The 20978-nt window shown below is 41.6% G+C and overlaps 1 protein-coding gene across 4 annotated transcripts in view; it reads left to right on the top strand.

The window, feature by feature from the left end:
* Positions 1-814: 814 nt before the first annotated feature.
* Positions 815-20978, top strand: part of znf609b (zinc finger protein 609b) — a 91495-nt gene continuing 71331 nt past the window's right edge. Inside the window, exon 1 of one of the 4 annotated variants that reach the window (XM_052063031.1) lies at positions 815-2109. The gene's annotated coding sequence lies outside the window, so the exon portion shown is untranslated. The remainder of the gene's footprint in view (positions 2110-20978) is intronic. The other 3 variants (XM_052063033.1, XM_052063032.1, XM_052063036.1) reach the window with 3 other exon arrangements.

Here is a 20978-nt window from a genome sequence, read left to right as displayed (position 1 = left end):
GAACTCGATCGGCAAATTGGTGCCGTTGTTAAATCCAGCTTCTTTCACCTAGACAGCTGGCCAAAATAAAACCTCTCCTCTCACATGAACACTTTGAGACAGTAATTCATGCCTTTGTCACATCCCGGCTCGATTACTGCAATGCCCTTTACTTTGGAGTCAGCCAGTCCTCCATTAAGCGCCTTCAGCTGGTCCAGAATGCCGCTGCTCGCCTCTTGACTGGTACTCGTAAGAGGGAGCACATAACTCCTACTCTGGCATCCCTTCACTGGCTCCCCATTCATTTTAGAGTTATTCTGAAGATCCTCCTCTTTGTTTTCAAATCTCTGAATAATCTCGCGTCACCTTACCTCTCTGAGCTCATCCGCCCCTACACACCTGCCCGGCGCCTCAGGTCTGTGGACCAGACATTATTAGAAGTACCAAGAACTAAACTGAGGCTCAGTGGGGATCGAGCCTTTTCTGTTGCTGGTCCCTCTCTCTGGAATGACCTCCCACTGAACATTCGGCAAGCCTCCTCGCTGCCCATCTTCAAAGCCCTCCTCAAAAGTCACTTGTATTCTTTGGCATTCGACTCAGCATGACTTAGATTTGTTCTTGGTTTTACTGTTTGGTGCTTTCTACCGCCTTTATTACCGATTTGTCTTACTGCTTATTGTGCATGTTAAATTGCTCCATGTACAGCACTTTGTATGCAGCGATGGCTGTTTGAAAGTGCTCTATAAATACTGTTGACTTGACTTGACTTAACACATGCAAACTACGTTCACCTCTTATTATTTTATTATTGTTATTATTATTAACCAATTAATTTCTCTCCTCAATCCTCAAATGAAATGGAACAGTTTGTTTCCTGGTGGTACTGATGGAGATCACGATGTGTCTCACGACCCAGAAATACACGTAAATTCATGAAAGGTTATCATCTGAAACGGATTCTGAATAATTTATATTTGAATTTTAATTACTAAACTTCAATAAATGGATTGGAGAACTGAATCTGAATTTCATGCATTGAATTTGTATTGAGATCACTTTTTCTTTCAGACTGCGTCACATAATCATAACGAAGACGCTGATCGGACAAAGAGGAGATCCAAGTTGTGCAATCGATTGCTCATCCTCAAGTTACCCAGATGTTCTTCACACGACCTGAATTTGCTGCGATCAACTAAAACAGTTTCTCCTGAAACACAGTGAATTGAAAATTTGAATTTTTACTCATAAAACTGAATGTGAAAAGTCGAGCAAACTGAATCTGTGTGGAAAAGATTAGAATTTGTAATTATAATACTGAACGGGGAAAAATATATATACACAATGTAATTTTCAGTGAGGAATTCAAATACAGTACAGTCGTAGAAATTCAGATTCAGTTTTTGAAAGTAATTTTTTAAAATTAAACAATGCAAATTCAATTTCATTCAATTTCAACGCACCTAAATTATGAATCAAATTCAAAAATAAATGATTCCAATTCAGTGTCTGGTGGCACAAATTTCAGCCCATAAAATGTGCTTTTGTTTATTGATTGCTGTGTGATTTGTGAACCCTCTTCTTTCAATGATCCACTTCCGTGTGTTCCATCGGTTCAATCCGCGTGGAGTTTGCGTCCAGGTGTTCCAAGCGTCTCCCTCTTCTGCTGCTTGGCTACATTGTATCGGTTCCCACACGGAGAGCCACCGCCGCCGCGCTGTTTCACGCACAATCGGCGAATGCGGAGGAATTAACCTGAGTGGAAAGCTGTTCGCTGTGGGATTACATTGGCCGCGGGTCGCGGGAGAGGAGCGGGCTTGTCATTGGGTCTACCGGCTGCACCTCAAACATGTCCTCTTCCTCCCCCCCGGGCTTGATCGTCTTCGTTGTTGACGCGAACGTTATCTCCGCTTGAGATGGCACAAGTCCAGTGAATCGCTGGCCTCCCTTCCTCTCCTGTGGTGGATGTCTTTGGGGATTGCGCCGCCACTGCTGTCGCCCGCTCCAGTCTTTCTCGAGCTGCTGGTGCAATTCGAAAGCCGTTATTCTGACTTGTACTTTTTCTTTTTTTGGACGGAGTAGCCGTCACCATGGAAAAACGAGGACCCGGAATACGCATGGCGAGCTAAGTCAGTAAGTTGATCCCCCTTTATTGTTGTTATGACTCTTTGGATGTTTATCGTTAGCCCCAGGTTGGCTAGCTTGGGAACAGATAGCCAACACAGCATGCCGCAGAGACGAAGCTAATGTAGCCCAGGCTGAGCTCATTGTTTCAGTCTACTCGTCAGATCAGCTTATCGCAGCCAGCCGAACTCCTCGTGTGCCTCTGGGGTTTCAGCTCATCCAAACAACATGGAAAAGTACGAAAAATATACACGTCCTAACGACGAACTATCAACCTCACATAGGTGGAGTACTTCAAGTGCTGTATATCGAGTAAACAATTCGCATATCATCTGGTGTGATTGGCCGAATAAAGGCACGCCACTAAAGTGGAAAGGATTAGGGGTTAGGATCAAAGTACTGCACCTCGTGTCTGACATACAGGACTCCGAACGAACTCGTGCAACTTCCGAAATACAGTGTACCAGGTACCCCAGGGGGCCCTGGGGAGGGGGGGGGGGGGTGTTCTCACGAGCATCCCGAAGGGAAAGCATGTTGTGACTGGTGTCACTGTTGAGGGCATTTTCCATTTGCTTGCGTATGTTGCTGTCAACAAGAGTAGGTGCAGTGTTTCAGTTTGGTACCAAATCTTGGAGGAGCACTCTCAAGAGATGACACCATGGTTACCAGCTTTACATCAAAAGCTGATTGCCTGCATGCAGTTTGCTGTGGCAAAATGTTTTGTTTATAAGTTGTCTGCTTTACTCCAAGCACACAGCCATCGGTTCAACAAATATGGCTGCTCCCGTGTCATTTGGGAAGCTGGTATTTCGGTGTGCTTTCTAAGCGGCGAATCATCTTGAGGCCTGCCAATCAGTCTTTCTAGTTGAGGAGTCAATCTCAGGTTGTCCATGTCAGACACAATCTAGGCTCCAGGAAATACTTTTACTTGAAGAGGGGGTGTGGCCCTTGGGTAAAGCCCGTCTAAGGCAGAACTATGTGTAAAACGTCTGTTGTGGTCACATAACCGGTTTGTAATGTGTTCGGTTAATCAAGTTTTTGTCAGTCTACCATTTGCTACCATTTGCATTTTAAATGCTTGCCAACATTTAATTCTACCACAATTGTATTTTGATAATTGTTTACCTTAATCAAGCAAAAGATGGTCTGAGTTGAATAAATAATATGGAAATAATTGTCTTTGCAGGGAGAGCTCTTTTGATTATGAACTAGCTAAGTTCAAGGAACAATATTCATCAGGAGTAATCATTATCTTGAGCTTAGTGCTTTCCACCATTTTCACATTGAATCTAAGAGAGTTACAAGAGATGTTTCCTATTGAGAATGCCAGGATTCTTTGTCGCTCTGTGTATATTATACCTGTACTGATAAAGGTGGAACAGAAAGATACACTAAACCCGCTTACTTGAAGGATAGATGCTTATTGATATGTGTATTCCGAAATGGTAGTGACAGAAGGTTGGAAGAACTCATCTATAAATCCAATAGGTACTGACACACGATTTTACATCGATGAGTTCTGTGTCAACAAGCAGAGCAACATGTTGGCTCACTCAAGTTTTAGAGTGGGGTTAGTGTTTTTTTTTGTCCTACCACTTTGTGCTCTGAGTCGTCTCTTGAACACAGACACATTTTATTTGTATTTTTCAATCAATCAACTAATGCTATGTTTTTAAAGAGTGACAAGTAGTCATTGTTCTGTTTGGTGTGTACCACACTAAACATGGACTATACCAAGCAAGGGCGAAGGTTGTCTCAGTTTAGAAAGAAAATTAAATACAAGCACTGAAAGGTAAAGGCTATAAGATGTTCTCTAAGCAGCTTTTTGTTCTTATGACTACAGTTGCACATATTACATATACAGCATTGAAAGGCCGGGCTCCCATTCAATTGAATGGTCTGCTGAGGCATGGGCTACTGGTACATTTTTACAACAAGCTCTCCTATTTTATCAACTGGTCAATTTTGAAAGGATAAATATGGACACCCAATGTTCTAAAACCTCGACACATGCGTATTATCAGTGTATACTTGACAGCGAACGTGGAAGTGGACTTTTTGCGTCTATTATAGGCTGTCTTGGCAGTGGCTGCGTGTGTCCTTCCTCTAAGCTTCCTTAATATGATTGCCATTGGCTGGATTTCGGTGTCGATCTGCGGCAAATTTGAAAGGAGCTATGTGGTTGGTTGAACTGAATTTAACATAAGATTGGCCAGGTCATGTGACTGATATGGTCCTCATTTCGATTTTAATCAGTGGAATGCTCAGAACTCGATTTAGATACCATAAAGATATACAGTGCACTCCGCTTAATAGAACACCGGTTAATAGAGTAATCCGCTTAATAGAGCAAAAGGCTCTGGAACGGATTTGCCTAATGCAATTTCCTATAAAGATACTCCGCTTAGTAGAACAGATCTCCGCTTAATAGAACAGGCCGTAAGCAATGAACATTGTAAACTAGTGGTTTTCGAAGTGTAGCTATCGCGATACTGTACCACTATCGCGAGAAAACGCGGTAGTTCTAGCCGTATACAGTAACAGGTAGCACGCGTCACTCCACACATAGACACACGCACGTCACAATGGCTTCAACTTCATTCAAGAGACGAGGGCTATAAGAAGGACATACTCAGACGATACGATGCATTGCCGGATTCTCAGAAGGTACGCCCGCGGTTTCCAGGACTTCCCTCTTATCCAGCGCATTGAGAGGGAAGTCAACCGCAAAATTACCGACTCCTGTTTCCAGACAAAAGTAACGAAATTTTTCTCTTGATTTGAGATGTTTGACTGAAGTTGATTAAAGTTGTTGTTTTGTTGTTTGATTAAAGATATGGATGTCCACAGTTGAAATATCTCTTCTAACTCGTCAGCAGGGGTTTTTCTGCGTGCATAACTTGGTCGTCGACGTGTCTGAAGGTGTACCTAATAAAGTGTCTCCGGTTAATAGAAACTCCGCTTAGTAGAACAGAAGCGCTTCGGCCCAATGGTGTTCTATTAAGCGGAGTGCACTGTACTGCGTGGTCCTACCCAACACACAGAGCTAAAAATACTTGAGACTGGCTAAGAGCAAAGCTTTGGACTATTCTGAAGTGGCCTTAATCTGAATCCTATTGAACATCTCTGGAAGGAGCTGAAACATACCATCTGGAGAAAGTACCCTTCAAACCTGAGACACCTGCAGCAGTTTGCTCATGAAGAATGGGCCAAAATACCTGCTGACAGGTGCAGATGTCAAATTGAAACTCCCCAAAATTGTTTGTTGTAGTGATTGCCACACAATAACCTATCAGAGAAGCATCATTTTTGTCCAATCTTGTATGTTTTATTTATTTATTTTGCAAAAAACATTTCAAAAGCAACATCTGATGTTCACTGGTTAATGTTCATCTCATTTTTATTCTTATTTTTGTCAGATTATAATTATTTCCTGGACCACTGTGGGTTTTTCTTTGGTGAAAAGGATCACCAATAATAGTTTCCTCAGAAGTGATGTCATAGCAGTGTGACACATTTCAAATTCTTCCTATTTCAACAAAGATGATCGCGACATGGGTCATTCAAATTCGGTGTCAGTGTGCGATCCTGAGCGATAGCAGCTCATTCAAGAACACAAAGCTGTTCCACCTCAGTTGAAGGGTCCCCAAAAGCTATCAAAATTTACGCGCCATAGCATCTTTATGACACCATTGTTAACTTGTGTGTAAAAAAAAAAAGAAAAAGGCTGCATCGTCACTTTGTGGTCTTTGTCCAATCTGTTTTTTATGATTTATATACACTTGGAATATTCGCTCCTGATGCATTCTATATTGTTTCTTGACTTGACTACTGCAGTCTTCTTTTTGGCACGTCAATATCATGTGTGACATGTGACAACACAGAAGTACACCATATAACATACAGGTATGTAATGGTGTAATATAGAATATGGAATGCTACAATAAATATTCACAACCCCTGGTTCACATGTGTTAAATGCCTTAGAAATTATCCAACAGTAACTGTCATGCGCACCTTTTCTTCTTTTTTTTTCCCCCCCTACTCATTTCCCACAACAATCACGTCATGTTAGACTCAAACGTCATCACGAACGTTGAGATGCGTTTTGGACCAAGCTAAACTAAGTTTGCAAGTAACTTGCGCTATTTACAACATGAACACAATATAATGTGTTCTAACTAGTGATAGTGGTCTACATTAGATTAGCTATTGAGCTAATCTAACCACAAATATATCCTACGTTACCCCTCATAGTCCTAAAGTGGTAAGTGACCACCGGCCACCGGCCGGAAGTCACATTTTTACATCCCCATGTTCCCCTCTCCAAGCGACCCAGGCCCCGCTTCGCAGTTTCAGAAAACCTTTTGAAAATTTTGGGAACAAATACAACTCCAAACCCTGGGCATAATCCCGGAGACAAAATTCAGTTTTTGGATGAATACAACCGTCAAACATCCGGAAGTTCGAGGCAACAAAGAACATCCATCCATCTATTTTCTCATCTGATTATCCTGACGAGGGTCCCGGGCGTGCTGCAGCCTTTCCCAGCTGCCTTCGGGCAGTCGGCGGGGGACACCCTGAACCAGTTGACAGCCAATCGCACAGCACACTGAGATGAACAACCATCCGCGTTCACACACACACACACACAGACACACACCAACGGACAATTTTGAGTGTTCCATTAAGCTGCGACACATGTTTTTGGAATGTGGGAGGAAACCAGAGCACCCGGAGAAAACCCACGCAGGCACGTGGAGAACATGCAAACTCCACACAGGAAGGCCCAGAGCCGGAATCGAACCCTGCACCTCTGCATCGTGAGGCCTTCGCTCTGAGCAGTCGACCACTGAGCCGCCCCAACAAGGAACACACATTGAAACCCCTCCCCCCCAATGAACAAATATTAATTAATTGGTTCACAGTTTCGACCGATTTATTTTGTGGTCCAAACAACCGAGTTGGTCGGCTTTTTTCCCCACCCATCCTAGTTGTATTATAGCCGGACTGTCACCAGGTATCAACTTTTGTAATCTTGTCAAAAAGTTTCGCTTGGTAAAAAGGTGCAAATTTGTAAGATAAGTAAAATCGAGATCCGCACATCTGGAAAGTCCCTCCTCTTCCAGATTTTTTTATTTGGCTTGATCAAGGCTGTGGGAAAATTGCCTTCCGCGCTGGGCTTGGGTGACTTGTACTTAAGAATTTGATACGGTTCAGTGCTTTGATGTCACCCTGAATCACTTATTTTCAACATATCCTTTAAGACGCCTCTGTTTTGCAACAGCAAAATGAATGCCCTTGGAAATGTTATTGTTCGGTTTTTTCTTTAATTATACGAGTTACTGTAAACATGGGAAATCTTTACGTTATAAACAAATGAAATCCCATTGTAAAGTGATTGCTTGAAATAATGCGTTATTTATTGTGAGCCAATGTGTGGACGATATTATTTGACAGTGAGAGAAGAAGGCAGAGGTTTGCGGTTCACATTGTAAAGTGATGTTCCCCCCGGCGTTGACATATGTTTACCATGAACTGTGGGGGTTGGGCAAAAAAGAAACAGACAGAAACGCGAACCAGCAACCTTCAAGTCATGTTTTCTTGAATGCACTACGTACCAGCTGTTGCGTTTTTATAATGTCTACGGCCATTTGTTGTTTTTGGGGCAGGTCCGAAATCTGTTGAAGTGATTATAAACACTTGGATAGTTAAGACTTTCAGACACGGTCAAAACACCTTCTGAACTTCAAGTCAACCATAGGCAAGGGGAAGAAGACAAGATGATTGAAGTGACTGAGATTGTAACATGGTTGTTGTTGCCAGGTGGGTCGGTTTTACTATTTCAGGAACTGCTGATGTGATGGAATTTTCATACACCTCTTGGCTGACAGAGATTGGTCCCAAAACGGAAAACAATGTGCCGTGGTTTCTGCTCTGAAATTCCTCCGTGATGACAGAGGTTAAAGTCCTCCTGCGTCAGTGCGGAAATTTCAATTATCACTCTGGAGAACAATGCACAGTACACTTAACTTGGACTGCGTTACATTTTTCTTAAGCGCCAAGGTGGCAGATGCGACTGGGAGCCTTGGATCAAATTTGGAAATGGAGGATTGCAAAAAAAAACAAAACATCACTCTCCTTTTGCAACGGCTGATGAAAGTGTCTTTTATGACTGGAGTGAAGTCAAGTCAAGTCAAGTCCAACTTTACTGTCAAATGTGCAAATTTCTTCCCTCTCAAGACAACAATAGGAGCGAGCCGGTGTGGGTGCCCACCCTCCATCAAAAGAAAAGTGAACATCAAATGACTGATGTGAAATGAAATGAAGCTCTGATTGTACCTGCTGTCGGCAGGATAATGGGCCATGACACATTGCTTCATCTTCGACTCTCTTCTTCAGGATGACACTTCGGTCATTGCACTTAAATGGCCTCACCTTTAGGTTGAACTGCAGCAATGGACACATTTGGAATTTGATGCCATATCACCTCTTTGCGTGCATACAGACTAAGACTTCCCAGGAAGCCTTGACAGGACTGTGAAGAATCTATGCTTCTGAGAATTCTCGAGGGAACAAATTCACGTGGCCACATATTGTGGCCAGTGTGAACTTACAGGATACATGCCTGCAATGAAACTTCCAAATGTCTTGCAGTGTTTATCCGTGGAGAGAAAAGTAACGTTTCGAATCAGATGGGGGGAAAGGGGGGTGTCTGGCCGGATGCGAATCAGCTCTTGCATTCTCAGTTGGACAGGAAATGAAGTTCAAGTACCGTACTTAAGAGACACGCCGTTCCCTTTCTGAAATATTGAACTGTTACAACACACAATATTTCCTGCTGCACAAAGCAATTTGGTCATTTTTCTCAGACCTTATCTGAAATTGATTTCAGCCCTTTACTTGTCCCACCACACCATTTTTGTGTGTGGACAACCAGGTTTTATTTGGAACATGCTGACTTTTTTGTGTTTGCGAAAGCGCTTGAACTTTCAAATGTGCCTAAAAGATATTGTCTTCTGTTTTGACAATTGTGGCATCCTTGGTCGTGAATTTAATGTCAAACGCCAAACTGTAAAAAAAACTAATAAACAAAAACACATTTTCCCCCAAAGCTGAAAAAGCCATTATCTATATCAAAAATAGATTGTGAATGTATTATTGGAATTATAAACTTTTATTATGGCTCGCAAAATATGAACTCTAGTAAAGTTGTTCATAAGTGCATTGTGGGACAAATAAAGGATATCTTATCTTATCTTATCTTATCTTATTGGTTGGAGCTATCACCAGCCAAGAGTTCATTCCTGCCGAACATTGCATAGCTTGAAAGCTGGTTGCACAATACGTTTTTTTTGTTTTGTTTTTTGCCAGCGATGTGTGATCCATCTTTTCCTAGGATATGTGCCCATGTTATCCTCCACCGTCTATCCCACAAGCCATGAAAATATTGTCAGCTTCTGTAGTGCGACAGTCTGTGCCAATATAAAATGTCATTTTTAGTACCGACCTCTCAATCATTTTTTTTAATCACTTGCTCTTGTCAAAAGAATCTGTATCAAATAACTGTGGTATCTTTGACATCGTACTGTTGAGTACCGCTTTCATTCTGCCGTTGAAAAGCAGCATGACCTTGTTAATTACTCTTGCTTCAGTTGCTCTTAATGTTGCAGCTCACAGGTACTTTCCAGCTATAAATCAGGCCTCAGACCGCAGAAGTGAAGGTTCTGCCCTCTCACCCCCCCCCCCCCCAATGGTATATCATAAATGGATTAAACTGTAAAATGTCAAATCATAATGATGGATATGTTATTCATGTTTGAAAAGTTAAGTTCAATTTATATAGATATTTTGAATCAGATTCAACCTTCAGCTCAATTGTTGGTTCTCATAATTAAATCCACCGGATGGCAGCTCTGATCAGGCAGCAGAACACATTTATTATACGGTGGGCTCCGTTCCTTTTCCAATTAGTTTCACAACATAATCAAGCCAGATTAACATGGTTGGAATAAAAATGGATGTCATATTCAAATAGAAAGAAGCAGGCTAACCATCTCAATAGCGGCGCTAAGAAGGCATTTCGTCAACAAGCAAATTGTTTTGCATTTGTGGGAGCCGCACTCCTCTGCTCTGACAGATACCATCAGCAGCGATAGTGACAGAATTGTCGAGCTGCTGCCGGCACACAGTAGTTTCTTCTTTTACTCCGACCTTTGTGCCATGTCAAGCTTAATGACAAAACCACTTGCAGTGTGTGGATGGATACTTAACCAGTCATGCTTCAATGCAATGAATCGAGTTGCTTTCTGTCGAGTTGACTGTACTTTCTGATTTGAAAGACATAAGGCATTTAGTCAGTCAGCTCAAGCAGCAAATCTCTGCCACTGATTCATGAAATCTCTGTGTGGTGTGTTGAAGACCCCATAAGCGAAATAGAAACCACATTAATCGTAAATTGGGCATCTTTTGTCTGTGTGTGTGTGTGCGTGTGTGTGTGTTGGCCTCGTTCATTTTGGCGTGCTCGTATCTGGAGAAATGGAAATGGAAGGCACCACAAAAATCAAATCTGTTCACAATTTTTTTTCTCTCGTAAAAACCTGAACCATTCATAATTTATATTTATTTTAAGATGTATGCTTTTAATTGGACACCCACGATATGGAGATTAATTGACACGTTCCTTTCAAACACAAATTAATTGAATTGTATGCAGTAGAGCTGGGCAATTACAGTAATGGAAATGTAATCATATTTCAATGTTGGCTTCTAACGATCGTAAAACAAAAACATTGTAATTGAAAAGCGATAAAGGTGCCGAATGTCATGGTGTCTTTGCAGGTTCGTGATGTCAAAGTATCCGTAATGCACCTTGTTGCTTGTGCAGCAAGCAAGTGACATGTAAACAACAACAACCAAAACAATAAAACACATTGTATATTTAAATACAAAACATGCTTCAATTTAACAACAGCGCCAATGTTAATCCTTAATTCAGTGTAAAATTCCTTTGACAGAAAAATAGCATCAACTTGGGGTAGTGACATTCCTTCAAACAACGAATATTCACACAAACGTCGTAGGAACAGATACAGACAGGTGAAATTAACAATACTCAAAAGGCAAATATTCTGCCTAATCAGTGAAAAAAGTTAATAAATGGAACTGCGAGAGGCTTGAATTTCATGATATTTACAAGGTAATTTTGTATTTGACAAAAGAATAGTGTTGAAGAATACAATGGTCAACATGCAGGGATGAATGACCTTGAGGGTATGCTCTTGAGTAGGTGAGTTTTGGTCGTTGAATACATGCATCCATCGATCCATCCGTTATCTGAACCGCTTATCCTTATGAGGGTCACGGGTGTGCTGGAGCCTATCCCAGCTGTCTTCAGACAGTTGGTGGGGGAAACCTAAACTGGTGGACAGCCAATCGCAGCACACAGAGACGGACAACCATCCGCACTCATAATCACACTTAGGGACAATTTAGACTGTTACTTAACCTTTTGGGCGGCCCGGAAGTCGAGTGGTTAGCACGTAGACATCACAGTGCAAAGGTACCCGGTTCAATTCCACATTCCAAAAACATGTACATTGAACGTTCTAAATTGGCCCTAGGTGTGAGTGTGGGCGCGAATGGTCGTTCATTTCTGCGTGCCCTGCGATTGGCTGGCAACCGATTCAGGGTGTCCCCCGCTTACTGCCCTAACACAGCTGGGATAGCCTCCAGCATCCCCCGCGACCCTAGTGAGGACCAAGCGGTTCGGAAAGTGAATGAATGAATTAACCTATGATGCATCTTTTTGGAATGTGGGAGGAAACCATAGCACCCGGAGAAAGCCCACGCAGGCACGGGGAGGACATGCAAACTCAGGACAAACAGGAAGGCTGGAGCCCAGATTCGAACCCATGATCTCTGTACTGTGTGGTGACTATGCTAACAAGTAAGCCACTGGGTGGCTCTGTGTCGATACACTAATCGTTTTTATTCTTAGTGATTTGAATATCAAAATAATCAGGATTATTTTTTCTATAATCAGCCAGCCCTAATCCCTAATAATAGTTGAACTCTTTTTTCTGTTATTTTCATATGAAAATATGATCCTGATTTTCCTGTGTGTGTGCGTGTGTGATTTACATTGTTGCGTCACCCAACCCAAGACATCATCTTTAAAGCCCATTAAAGGCATTAAAGGGAATCCTAGTAGACAGGAGAATGATATGAAATGACAATGATGCATTAGTCCACAATGATTAACATGTATGGAAAAACGGAATGGAAAAGGAAATGAAAAGTAAGTTTGGCTGAAGGCTGTCAGGAATGCTAAAGGATCATCAGGCACTTTCTGGCAAGCACTGATGATGTAAAACATGTGACTTAAATTTTTTGTTTAGACTTTGGGCGATAAAACAATGTCATGTTGTAAAAAGCATACATTAAGTTAGCCTGTTTTTTTCCATGTATTTCCACAAAGAGAATCGGTGTCAATATTCCAGACACAGAGATCGCATTTACAGACTGAAGCCAATGTGCCTTCTTTGTGACCCTCAAGTAGAATCTGAACAGCTCTCTTGTCACTGCCACGCTCGTAATCATTGTTCACTGACAAGAACCAGTATCGTATTTTTTCACTGCAGTGTTTCATCAAAGATGACAGTGAAAACCATTTCACTGTTGTGCGGAATGTGACCCGTAGAAACGCTGTACTTTGAGCAACCCAAATTATTCACCAAAACCGCAGAAGACGGAGCATTAAATTGGTCAACTAAAAAGACAGTCACCCTTGAAAACAACCAAAAATCGTGTCGCAATCTCAAAAACCGCTCGACCCGAACTATAGAAAACATGAAACCTTTGGGAAATATGTTTTGTGGACCGAATATACATTTTTCATCATCTGTTAAGTGAACTGAGATTGATCCTTCCGGCTTGATCCTTCCAACCTCCTTTGGATGTGTAGGAACACATTTGAGTTAAATTGTTGCTGCGTTTTGGATGTCAACAAACAAAATGAAAGCTGTGCTCTCTCGGTACAGTGTACCGTGACAGCGGCATTGACAACTGAGTAGCTCATAGATGGATCATGTCTTGCCCGGTTTGATAAGATTGTAAGAGGATCTTAAGTTGACTGGCTCATGTTGAGCAGCCGCTGGGAGCAAGGCAGGCACTTATTTGAGGTTAATGGTTATCTCTGCCCTCTCTCGTTAGACATTTACATGGAAGCACATCAACTGTCAGTGGCGCAAACAGTGGAGCAGTTTATTAGTCACTCAGCGGTGGCCTGTTACGTTTTTGTCACGAGGGGCCTGCCTCTGCAGGGGTTTATAGATGAGCATGTGCAACGCTTGGATTTCTCTCGACAGTATGCATTTCAGTCATATGTTCATTACAGACACACATCTGAAGAAGTGGACGATATGTAATTGGGTCAACAGTGAAGTGAGAGTGTCAGGAAAGCTATTTTTAACAGTGGCCATTTTATTAACCCCACAGTGCCAGATAATATATGAATCAGGTGATTACCAATTTCTGTACCGGGAGATAATGATGAAAATTCTTTATTAACGTTGGATTAAAAAAAAAAAACCTTGATGTGGGTCCCAATTTAGCTCTGCAAATGTTCTTCACTAGCTTTTAGCATTTTAAGTGGCTTTGTGACATTTTTGAAGTCATAGAATGAAGGCAATAAATAATTGGATGGCTGTCTTTTATGAGTCATTGTAAAATCTAAAAACTAAGCATGTTAATGCGATTCTATTTCTTTCGACCTGTGACCCCCATGAGCAAAGTCAAGCCCCCAAGAATTTCCCAACGCCGTCCTTCATTTTAGCTGTCGGTTGCATGATCTAGGTCTTCAATTTTTTGCCAGTAAAAGTATCGTCATTAAATTTATAATTCGGTATCTTTCACTAGCAAAGTATGACAACATGAAGATACGCTCATTTCCAAAAGTGAGGTCACTTCCTGTATTTTTGCTGCAATTGGACTTCCTCCGATCGGATCGGCCAATATTTTCGCATTTTATACAAATTTGATCGACTGTAATTCACCCATCCTGCAAAATAAGACATTTTAGTCACGGTATTTTCCACATATACATTTGTTTGTGGTGATAAATACATTTTTGCCCCCACGACTGCAAACCCCAAATCCAATTATGGTGTTGTAAAAAACATAAAAGCAGAATGCATTGCTTTGCCAATCCTTTTCAACCTAGATTCTATTGAATACACTTCAAAGTCAAAATATTTAAAGCTGTAAACGTGATTGTTATTTGGTTGCAAATATTCACTCATTATTATGCCTGCAACACGTTTAAAAAAAAAAACGGGACAGGGCATCTTTACCACCGTGTTACATAACATCACCTTTCCTTAAAAACTGTCAGGATACTATTTGTGGACGCTTTGTGGAATTCTTTCCCATTCTTGCTTGAAGGACAGCTCCAGCTGTTCAACAGTCCAGGGTCTCTATTGTCATATTTTACACTTCATAATGTGGCATCCAGCTACCAAGACATGAGAAGAGGGGTTTTGAGAGTAGTTAGGTATTTACTGATGTCTCCTAAACAAATGGATACAATTCAAAATGCAAGCTAACATAATTTTTCTGATAAAAAATTAGTGTTTTTAAATAAAAAAAGTGGGCCGTCCTGACCGGATGATCGACATCAGCAGTGTTTGCTAGTCTTTGATAGTTATTTACAGGTATAAAATGTGCTTTAATGTTTAGATACATAGTGCAATTTAATTGACTGAAATTATATTTAGAGTCTGGAAAATGGAAAAAAACATGAACTCTTACTAAATGAAAACCAATGAAAGAGCTTCACTTGTGGACAGTCAAGTCGGCTTCCTAACTGCTCTCTCCCATTTTGTTTAATGGCATCAAGACTGCCTTTGAAATGACTTAGGCAGGTAGTGCTTTTGGATTCTATTAAGTGTTGTGATTGGCCAAGGGCAGAGGAAGAAAGACAGGATGATGCAGCAGTACAAGGAGTGTAAAGTTACATGCATGCAGATACCATTCTTTGGCCCAGAAAGGACTGAAGCAATTACTCTATGTGGCCAACGATATGCAAAGGCCTCATCCGCCTTAAGCTTTCAGATCAAAGCAATGCATCCATTGTGCACTTTTCCAACGATGGTTACGCAGCGCGAGAATTACATCGAGACTGCTCGTATATTGAAAATAGCCAGTGAATAGAGGTCATTTTTCTTTGAAGATTTTGAATTGTACATAAAAGGGCCATTCATAACTAGAGGTTTCACTGTACAGAGTATCTTTGAAGGCAGAAAGATTGTCATGAAGCAAGGTCGTCACGTTAGCAGTGACTAAGTTGCCTGCCATTTTGCTTTCAAAGTAGGTTATTCACCCCGAAACACAATTCCAGTCAGACCTACGTGACAGGAGGACTGTATAACCCAAGCACTTATTCCCATGTTCCTCGACATGTAACATAGCTCTGGAATTATCATGGTTTCGCCATCTTTCTCTGGCTCATTATACTAATAATACTACGAACTGGGCCCAGAGATGCCGGCGGCGCTTCTGGGTGGTGTTGATGAATGGCTTTTGCTTTGCATTGCAGTTTTAATTTGCACTTACGGATGTCGCACCAAACTATATATATATGGACATTTTTCTGAAGTGTTCCTGAGCCTCGGTGGTGATATCCTCAATAAATGTGCCGCTATGCACAATGTGAATTTATTAAAAAAATGGATTATTATACCAAAAAAAACTTTAAAAAAACAAAAGAAACCAATTGTTCTTTTGCTATGAAGTGAAAAGTGTTATTTTCTCCTTTATAGTCATAGTTGCCTGTGAAAATATATTTTATCAGTCTGCTCAATTATTCAACTTTTCATTAAGATACCGTATTTTCACGACCATTCGGCGCACCGTATGGTTGGGCGCAGTCTCATTAATGGGTGCTATTCCTGTATTTTACACATAGACAAAACGCACTGTATTATTGGCCGCAGTTTTAAAGTGGTAAAAATACGCCAGCTTAAACATACGGCATGCATGCGCGCACGCTAACACGTTAGCTTGAAGCATACGGTAGCATGCCAAGACATACAGATACAAGCTAAAAACACGTTTTTAAAAAGGCAACCGAAGCAAAACTGAGTTCCGTTGTATTTTATTTAGACATCGTACAATGTACTCACGTTTTTCGATCAATCATCACCCAGAAATCCAAAGTCCTCATCCTCTGTATCAGAATCGAACAATTGTGCAAGTACCGGTAATCCATCAAAAACGCTGTGTTCCCTCTTGTTGTCAGTCACTCTCATTGCCATGTGGCTCCACAGAAATGTGCCGGCTTTGCCAAAAAGTCGAACAACAGTGCAAGCAGACACGTTCGTCCAAGCAGCCACAATCCATTCGCAAATTGTGGCGTAACTCGCCAAGCGCTGCCTGTCACTCTTTGTAAAGTTGTGTTTGCCATCGATCATTCATTGTTCCCATGCCGTTCGCAACTTTACTTTGAACGCCCGGTTGATGCCGATGTCGGTTGGAGCGGTTGGAGTTCTTTAGTCAAGCCTCCGGGAATAACGGCAAGCTCAGAGTTCATTTGCTTGACTTGGTTTTTCACCGCTGCTGTGAGATGGGCACGCATGCCAAAAGCATAACCAATGGCTTGAAGTTTGAACTGAGCTTCGTAGGCGTGTCTCTTTGTAGAATTTATTTTCGGGGGTTCTTAGAAACCCAAACCGAAGTTGTTTTGCAACAATGCACATTGCCACACTCTACACGGGTGTTGGTACCTGCTTGGGGCGTACCTTTAGCGTCCACTTACACGCCCACCCTTCACTCTCATTGGCATATTTCTCCCCCGCATGCCTTTTCTTCTCTCACGTCTGCCTTCTCTCTCTCTCTCTCTCTCGCTCTCTCTCTCGCTCTCTCTCTCGCTCTCTCTCTCTCTCTCTCGCTCTCCCTCTCCATATATGTATATATACACGCCCACCCTTCATTGATTGGCCGACTTTTTTGCAGCATGCCTGTCCACAGTCACTTCCGCCTTTTCTCTATATAAATAGCGTGTCGGCTGTCAGTCAGATTTTGGAACTCGGCGCATACACAAGACGCTCCGCATCATAAGGCGTCCTGTCCATTTTGGAGAAAATTTAAGACTTTTAATGGCGCCTTATAGTCGTGGAAATACGGTACTCAAATACAAAATTACAACTCCCCTGTTCTAATGTGGTATTTTCTGATTTCACAAAACCCTTGCTTTAGATCCCTGGGATTAACCTGCAACAAATTGTCTCTCAATATTATAAAATGGTGTCACAAATTAGGTCAATGATTAGCAAAGCTACTCTGGAGATTTGCATGACATTGTGTTTTGTCTCCGTCTGTGTCACTTCGTCGGCGCTTTCCGTTCACATTAGTAGTGGACGAATACATAAAGAGATTGAATTTAAAAAAAAGAGGGAAAAAACAATTGGGCATAATGCCCTGCAAGTGGGAGTTCTAAGTGTAAACTCACTGTTTTTTTCCAAGTGATGCACTCAGTTTCAGGCCGCCTAATAGGTAGTCCTCGGCTGTCGGGCAGCATTCTCTCCCCCCTGGGGCAATGACCTGCTACCACGGCAAGGGAATTTTGGGCTCATTTCCCCACCGCACACCTCTGCTCGTGCTGCTACGGGTACCCCGAGCTCCAAGGCAGTGTACCGTGGCATCACGGTCGGCCACAGAGACCGCTGTTTCACAGTGGTCAGCTGCCCAGAGTGCTTTAATTAAAGGTTTTTCCTTGCGTCATCACAGCATCTAGTCTTGACCGGATTCTTTTGGTGAGAAAAGTCTGGCGTTTCATGTTTGCTGACAATATTGTTGTCTGATTTTGTACATTTGTTTAAAATCATTTTTCATGGCGCTGAATCAGGTTTGTATGCAACTTGCTCAATTCACTGCTGCAGGTTATTTTGGATATTCATCATGAAAGCAATGCAAACAGATAACGTTCCGAGAATAATCCGCTCAATGTTTACATCGTTGGGGTTGCTGCTGGTGACTTTTCACTATCTTGGCCTTGTATCTTCTCCACATTCCGAATGTTAAATTGCCCAAATGTTTTGAGTAGGCTTGTCAGAGCTTTAAATGTCATCAGGGTGCATGCTTGTCCCCCCCCCCCGTTGCAATTCTCAACTGACTTTCCTCTCCAATGGTCTGTGATCATTTTGCTTTGACTTGACATCGTTGTTTGCATCAGCTTTCCACTTTAGATGTAATTGGTAGCTGTATGGCTCACTCCCGAAGCATTGCGTTGCTTCGCCCAATCTCCAAATAAAGATGAGCATCTTGTTTGACATTAAGGCGGTTATCTTATTTGTGTCAACGCAAAACCTAAATTGGGAGATCATTAACAGTATTTGACAGTTTAAGTGCTCTGGATTGCAATATAAATTTTATTTCTGTTTGTAGTAGGCTGAGCCAAATTTAGTTGTAGACCGTGGTTTTGGCACAATTTTTAGTGGTTGGTTGTGCTATAAAATGACTTCAACATTATGGAAAAAACTAGAATGAGTTTTACAGTGCTCAGTGTAATATTTAGATATTTGGCAGACTCATATTGACAGAGGTAGTTTTATGATGTCACACAATTGGATTGTATCTGTTGTCTCTTCACCTAGTTCTACAAATGTAGCTACCTACAAAGTAGAAGAGTATTCATTATCCTCAACACACCATCGGTCTAGTAGTAGTCGGCTCGTAGACCATTAATAAGCGGGGGTATTAGAATAGTTTTTAGGTTTTTGTTGTTGTTGATTGAAATGTTACATATTGATGTAAGGCCTAACGATTCAACATAAAGCGATATGTCATGTTTTTTTAACAATACAATTCGATACAATAAAGCTGATGTCGAGATTTTGATACATTAACGATGACTTTTCTGCATAGCAACCAACACGAATGAAAGGTTAGACAAAATAAACATCCATCCATCCATCTTTGGATCCGCTTATCCTCACAAGGGTCGCGGGGTGTGCTGCACTATCCCAGCTGTCTTCTGACAAAAGGCGGGGGACACCCTGAACCGATTGCCAGATAGGCATACAACCATCCGTGCTCACACTCACAACTCGAGACAATTTAGAGTGTTCCATTAACCTGCCACGCATGTTTTTGGAATGTAGGAGGAAATCGGACTACTCGGAGAAAACCCACACAGGCACAGGGAGAACATGCAAACTCCACACATAAAGCCCGGGCCCCGAGTCGAACCCTGCGCCTTTGGACTGTGAGGCCGACACGCTAACCAGTTGCCCACCGGGCCGTTGCGTCATTGAATTGTCATAGCACATTTCACTCTGCATTTGCAATGACTTCAGGGCAGACGTCTTTCAAGACGATGTCCGTATGATATATCTGAGCGGAAAACCAACAATAGTTAATTAAAAATAACATTACAACTTGAATACAAAACAAAGGGGTATTAGGAACTGTGAGTGTAAAATCATTTTGTTCATTATATTAACTCAATTAATCAATAACTTTTAAAATTGAAATTGACTGCGTTGCCAGCATTGATGTGAACTAGTCCAGCGCCAATCAATGTAGCTGGATCGCACGGCAGACACATTGATACATTGAATAAATAGGTGCACCATTACTCCCACAACCACCTTTACATATTTCAACATTTACTTTGCTTCAATGCGGAATTTTTTCCTAGTTATATCAAGCACTTTTACAAGTATCTTGTAAGTATCGATGGTCAATGGTTAAGATTTGAACAACGCTACTACTCTTCACGATACTGCTCATTTTATACGATAAATCATAAAACAATTATTTTAGAAAAACTGGTGCCGAGCAAAGGGATTGATTGGAACATGCTTCAAAAAGCACATTTTGAGATTGTGATTGATTTCACTTATGACAACGCGCATTGATCACAGAGGTCTGTGACGTAATCCTTCCATCCCTCTCAAGGTGTTACCATTCGAATCAAGAAAAATACCCAAACCTTTGCCTCACAACATAGCCAACCCAATGTACAGCAAATTACAGCAGCGTGTGCTGTCTGAGTGGACATTAGTAAGAAACCTCGCTCCTCTAACCCTTCAAAGTCACTGATTGAGCGGTGGTGACTGCATGCGTTGGAAGCCCAAGCAGATGGAGCTGGGACGGCTATAAAAACTATTGAGTGATATGGCATGATAGACAGTTTTATGTAATTACCACATATCACATGCTAATATGATCACAGAACTACATTGGCACAGGAAGGAGTCGCAAGTGCCTCTTGTGCACGGTGCTGCAGTGGGGCAAGATGGCACGCCTCTGATTGCGAACATATATCTTAAGACTAATTTTCTTGTCTACTGTCTTTAAAAATGAGATTGGGGAGGTAGAAAGTGCAAAATAGCATTCATGTAGCCTAAATAAATCAAAAATCAATTTGAATAACTTCTCCATGGCCGTTAAAAAAAACCCATTGGAGCTTTTCGAAACTGCAGTTAAAAAAAAAAAAAAGAGCCCCGGAGCCAGTTCAGTACCCGGGCTTGCTTCCCATCGCAACTTGTCAGTTAAAGTGAGCAATGAAATAGCTGATATGGCAGACAGAGGCTCTGACACCGACTAAGCAACCTGTAACAAATCAAATCTGTCACATTCCAACGGGGCAAGCAGGCGACTTTAAATTTTATTTCAAAGCTGTGCTCTCGCTCACGGTCTTTGTGCTGCTTAAAAATAATCTCCGTTCAGCACTACAGTTTATGACTAGTTAGCAACCTTTGTTACCGTAACCGTTACACGTATAGTATGCACACCTTCCTGTTTAAAGAAATGGTTTAGTTTCTTGCACTGTGGGACGGTTATGTTTTATTGCTGATGTAGATGCAGCGCAACCA

This window comes from Hippocampus zosterae, chromosome 4, assembly GCF_025434085.1.
Source record: "Hippocampus zosterae strain Florida chromosome 4, ASM2543408v3, whole genome shotgun sequence".
In the NCBI taxonomy this organism is placed as follows: domain Eukaryota; kingdom Metazoa; phylum Chordata; class Actinopteri; order Syngnathiformes; family Syngnathidae; genus Hippocampus; species Hippocampus zosterae.
This window is presented reverse-complemented; position numbering and strand designations above follow the sequence as displayed.